Raw genomic sequence first — 6,901 nt, 5'->3', positions numbered from 1 at the left:
TTTACTTAACACTTTGTTACGTTTTCAAGTTATAGTATATGTATCTATTTACATATAATTGTTCGCGAATCATTGAGAACAATCGAAGGGTAATTGAATAGTTCAAAATTTTGAGATTCAACTTTATAGACTTTTCTTATCGTGTCGGAAACGTTAAAGATTAAGTTTAAATTTGGTCAGAAATTTCCGGGTCATCACATATAGAGTTTCACTTGAGCTCTGAAAGCAGCATGACCAGAATGGATCAATCAATTAGCCACCATCTATTCTGGATGAATTAGGGATGGGTTCGTAGCCTACTTAATCATTGGAGACAAGAAGAAGGTGATCTCTTCTTTCCACCACATTGCGGTCTTGACGATAAACCTGAGGCACTCACCGGCGAACCTGTTCGAGACACCATTTTCTCTCTCATTTCCAGAGTATCTCATCATGACTATATACTATCTCAAATTCTAGATCTTATTCATCCGTTCATCCGAACCGACAATCATTCCGTTGTAATAGAAGAAGTCAACGAGCTTCGCACACGAGTAGTGGCTTGGGAAAATGTGATGCACAACTTGCAGGCATCACAGATAGTACCACTAGCACCAGTAGTACCACCAACAACAACATCCGCATCACACGCCACAACATCACAATCTATACCTCAAGCATAATCATCGTTCTACATGATGTTCTACATCATTTATCTTCGTTCGACATGGCGATTATGAAATCTCTAATATTTTAGAGATTATATATTCTAGTTCTAACGGTAAATCAAATGAGATTAATATCATATTAACTCATTAAATCCATGATTACATCTGAAGAAAATATATATGTATATATGTTTTCATAAAGATTGTAATTAAAAATTGTTTTGTACAAACTATTAATGGTGAAAATATTTTAACGAGTAGGTAATACTCGAGGAATATTTAGATTTCACATTAATGAGATACACTATACATTCTTCGAATCTGATTCAACAGTCATTTACTATCCTATTTACATCTACAGATATACGTATCCGTTCACTGCAGAATAACCATTTTTATTCAATTTCATATTTGGATTTTGACCTATCAGAATCCAATAAGTGGCATAATGAAGAAAACATTGGACAAAATAAAATTTATTAGAAACAAACAAATTAACTATGAGAAATCCTGTTAAGAATCCACGCTAACAAAATCCTAGCTAACTGTTTCTAGCTAACTGTTAATTCCTTATTACATTTATTTATCGCAATTTATATATCGCAATTTTAATTCTCGCAATTTTATTTATCGTCATTTAATTTCTGTTATTTATTTTACGCACTTTAAATATCGTCGGGACACATATACAATGTTTTGACATATCATATCGACATCATCTATATATATTATTTTGAATAACCATAGACACTCTATATGCGGTAATGCTCGAGTTAGCTATACAGGGTTGAGGTTAATTCTCAAATAATATATATACTTTGAGTTGTGATCGAGTCTGAGATGTGTATACAATAGGTCATGACACGTATTAATTAATTCGAATATTATATGTCATACTATATATGAATTGTTGAACTACTAATTGTGGACTACTAACTGTGGACTACTAACATTGGACAATTATAATGATTTAAAATATTGATTATAACATATGAAACTAAACATTTCTTCAAGTTTGCCACTTGATTTCATCTTAAACCTCATTTGTATCTTCACAATTACAATCTGCGTTCAAACCTTTCATGATTCTTGAAAACATCTCAATCGAGAGGATGAACCAACCACACTTCATCGACGGAAGGAAAGATTTATGCATATAGTTATACACCTGAAAAACTCTCGAAAACTGAGTAAACGTTTAACACATAGCTGTGTTAATTCCTTTAGCGTTATTATTACCGAAAATAACTTGCAACTCCTCTTCAAGATAGTCAATTTTGTCATAGCTCCAGCAAGTCAACTTCGACTTTTCGTTCAAAACAACCTTATTATAACCTTAATATATATGCGTATTTTTTCATTGTTACCGGGAAACCTTTTATATTCCACCATATTTCCAGCAGACGTACCAACAACCTCGTTGCTCCTTGGCTGAATTCTCTCCGACAAATCACTATATTTATCTATTGAAGTCTTATCATGTAATCATCTACATCCTGTAATAATAATTGCCATACCAATTACTGGGAATCATTAATCATCAATCTCGGATCTCGCAACGTTTTCACTTCAACAGTTATATATACATATAACCTCTAACTCCTGGAAATTTTGATCTTCAATTCTGAAACTCTGAAAAGCACCAGTCTACGAACCAATACACTGAATTTTGAGAAAGCTGAATGAAGCAGCAGAAATTGTAGACAACCGTAACAGTCAAAAGTATGATGATAAAGAATGGAGTGTTGGAAACGCTCAATAGAAAATTTAGTACTGATAAGCGGATCATGCAAAACTATGAAGGAGGCCATAGACAAATCTCAAAGACTAAATCTGCCTTCAAAGAATCCAAATGATTCAGTATTTGTTGAAGTCATTAACAAATACCTTGCTATTGACTCTACACTTTTACGGACAAATTTTCATCATCATTCATCGATATTAGAAATTCTAAGATATCATCGTATCTTTCATTATAAATATCCTCGATATTTCTGAAGATATTTCCATAACTATTCTTATCTGAAATCATCTATCTTTTCGCAATATCAGTATTACATCAGAAATGAACTATTTTAGTTTCTAGATTCTGAAAAATTTGAATTTAAAATATGAATGTTATTGAAGTAGTGTTGGGAACTGAAGCATGAGTTAGTATAATATAATGACACTTGATCAACGTGATTATATTATAGTAAGTCATGCTGAATTTCTAATGGAACGTGATGATTCACAGACAATACCATCATCATGTGCCATGTTACATAACTCTTTCATTCTATTTAACCTCTAAATATATCAAGAACGTATTTTCTTGATAGTTCTATCTTTCCCAGATCTTTTGATAATTTAATAAGTCAGATCATACAATTACAAATTTCTTTCTTGCTTAGAACATTAGGTTTATTCGAAACTTCAAATTCTGGACCATTACTTGCTTTACGAAAGCATGAAGCTTCGAAAAATAAGGGAAAATATAAAGCCCGATAACAGTATAGAAATTACCAACCGTGTATATCAATGCGTATAGCAATATAAAGACATGGGAGAATTAGAAATACTATAATCCCTAGAGCATAGTAGAAGTAAACGGATTCCTCTGGTGGAAGTTGGAAAAGAAGAATGATTGATACGATAAACAGGAAAATATCAATTATTAGAATTGGATTAAGCATTTTCGAAATTTTTGGAAGTATGGATTATGGAAGAAAGTATAGGAGTGGTGAAGATAATGGAACGGAAGAGATAAATTTATAGCAAAATATCAGACATTGCAATCGGGGCAGATCACCGCATTTAAGTAAAGAGGATCCTAATTTCCTTAAATCCTGAAGAATCAAATCTGATATAGATTACGAAGATTTTCTTTAAATTCCTTGAATTCCAAAAATCAACCGTGACCACGTCAAAAGTTAAGACGAATCTTTATTTCTCATTTCACTCTTTTGTGATAGTTTCACTCGTACGTTTCGAGTAATTGAATTGTTTCATTCATATTACTCAAAGATGATAATTATCTATTTATCAACTCATATTCGTCATGAAAACATTCTTATTGTTAGCCATGACAACCTCGATCAAATTTCGGGACGAAATTTCTTTGATGGGTAGGTACTGTAATGACCCGGAAAATTTCGACTAATTTTAAACCAAACTCTCAATAGGATTTAATATTTTTGACACAATAAGAAAAGTCTGTAAGGTTAAGTCTCAAAAAATTTTTGAACTGTTTTCATGCATGCAATTACCCTTCGACTATTCCTGACGATTCACGAACCACCATTTGTAAATAGATACATATATTTAAGTAGATGTATATATTAATTTAAATTATAAATTAAAATATTATATGAGTTAATTAATTATGTAAAAAAAATAATATATGATATTATTATTAAAATAATATATATATATATATATATATATATATATATATATATATATATATATATATATATATATATATATATATATATATATATATATATATATATATATATATATATATATAAAGTATATCGAATATACACATATGATTTCGAATTTATTTAGTAAACGGTAGTAGCACTCATTTATCATTCAATGGTTATTTAAACAAACTTATATGATTTTAAAATAAACGGTGATCCGAAAAGGAGTTATATAAATTATAGGCTTATTAAAAATATATTTAAGAGTTAGATGTGAAATTTGAACACTTTTCATATTTTACCTGGAATCGAGCGCGGACAGTGATGTAATTTTTATTATGTAGTTAATAATCAAATTTTATACCATAATGACTAAAATAAATAAAGATAATTACTGTAAAAAATTTGGGATTTTTTCGTGAACTTTTTATCCGCCACTAATTAACAAAGGAGCACGAAACCAAGTCCGCGTTATAGTGTTAGAAGAATAATTAATTGAGAAGGCTACTAATATTAAATGACACTTTTTTTTTCAATTCTTATTATAATCATTAGTATATTATTATTACTTTATAGTATTATTATTATTATATCATTATCACCTATTATATATACATATATGTACCCGACATATTATAGAAGCCACTATCTATCATCAATCAAGACTACCACCTCCTTACAACCCACTAGTTTCTTTCTTTCTTTTTAACATTTCTTCCTTCTTCATTTTACTCTGTTTAATTTCTGTTTTCAACCGCAAATCTAATTTTAGGAGTCTTATCATGTGATATAGTAAGTACAGTGGTACAAACGAAGAACCAAGAGGTATTCGAACAACGTTCATTTGAAACTAACTTGACTGTTACACAAACCCACCTTGATCCCCATTTAAACACTCCCCACAAACAACCACTTTTGATTCTACAACCAAACCTGCAGTCCGATTACTTGAGTTGTAAACCATCCAAGAACCAACCTCTTCAACAAACCACCTGCAACACCCATTTAACTGCTGTACGCGTCATCCAACCACCACGATCACTACTCAAGGCCACCAACAGCTACTGTTCACTGTTGTAACAGCCACCATCACTTGAACGCTGCTGCTACACTACTATATTTTATGTTTCTAGTCTTGTCTTTTGTCTAATCGAAACCCAACCAAACCCATGTAAGTACTGCTGTAATTACAGCTGAAAAATGCCTCACTAAGCTGCTATTCGAACCACCAAAATGACCCACCATCTTTGTACTACTATACTATTACTACTGCGTGATGTTTTAATCAAAATCAAACCAAAACCTACCACTAAAATCCTCAATGGAATGCTACTGTACGTTCATTTTCTTCTTTCTTTTTTTTATTTTTTATTTTTTATTTTTTTTGTTCGAACTATGTGTTAGCAGCCTGCAGTTGCAGCTGCGTGTTCTTCTTCCTTCGTTTCTAAAACAGCAGGTGTAACGAGGGGGAAGCTAGACGATGGATAGATGATGGTTATAGAATGATGAAGTGTTACGTGATTCTTCATATGATGATGATCACAAATGATGATATTTAACGAAGATAATGATGATGATAAAGGAAGAAGACATGATGATTATTTGGTGATGATTAAATGATCAAAGATGAGGCTTCTGTGATGTAATAGCGACGATGATAATGAATTAGGAAAGAAACAAGATGATGATGATGATGTTATATGGTAGTTTCTGATCATGATAACAAGTGATGGTGAAGATAAACATTTTCTTACATATTATATAATAATCGAACGGGCTATTACCAAAACATTTGAACGGTCCATCGGTTGGGGGTGTAGTTGTTAAGCGAGAGGTCGTGAGTTCGAACCTGGGCTGCGACATTATATTTTTGCTATTTCCTTAAGGTAGTATACTTATTATTATTATTATTATTATTATTATTATTATTATTATTATTATTATTATTATTATTATTATTATTATTATTATTATTATTATTATTATAATTATAATTATTATAATTATTATTATTATTATTATTATTATTATTATTATTATTATTATTATTATTATTATTATTATTATTATTATAATTATTATAATTATTAGTATTATTAAAATAAGTATTATTATTACTAATATCAATATTATTATCATTATCATTATTATTTTTACTACTAATATCATTATTATTATTATTATTACAACTATATTATTATTATTATTATTATTATTATTATTATTATTATTATTATTATTATTATTATTATTATTATTATTATTATTATTATTATTATTATTATTATTATTATAATTATTATTATTATTTTTACTACTAATATCATTATTATTATTATTACAACTATATTATTATTATTATTATTATTATTATTATTATTATTATTATTATTATTATTATTATTTTTACTACTAATATCATTATTATTATTATTATTATTATTATTAACATTACTAACTATAACTTTAGTGTTACATGTATTTTGTAAATAAGATATAACTATGTTTTTATGATCTTAAACTAAAAAGATAGGTATCATAAGATAGATACAAACATTAGATATATAAACGTATATATAATAAGTATACTACTTTTACTAATAAAATACTTTTTGTTCATTTAAGTTTTAATATAACTCGAATTTATTAAAAATACTATCATATTAAAAATTATGAGTATTTAAAAATATTAATACTAATTATTTATTCAAAATATATTAATAAGGTATATAATATATTATTATGATAATTTAATAATATATATAAAATAAAAATATTTAACTAATTATTAATATTAAATTTAATATCACAAGTATATTACTAATATTAAAATATATATTTATT

The sequence above is a fragment of the Rutidosis leptorrhynchoides genome, chromosome 3, assembly GCF_046630445.1.
Source record: "Rutidosis leptorrhynchoides isolate AG116_Rl617_1_P2 chromosome 3, CSIRO_AGI_Rlap_v1, whole genome shotgun sequence".
Lineage (NCBI taxonomy): Eukaryota > Viridiplantae > Streptophyta > Magnoliopsida > Asterales > Asteraceae > Rutidosis > Rutidosis leptorrhynchoides.
The sequence above is the reverse complement of the archived record's forward strand: the minus strand, read 5'-3'. Positions refer to the sequence as shown.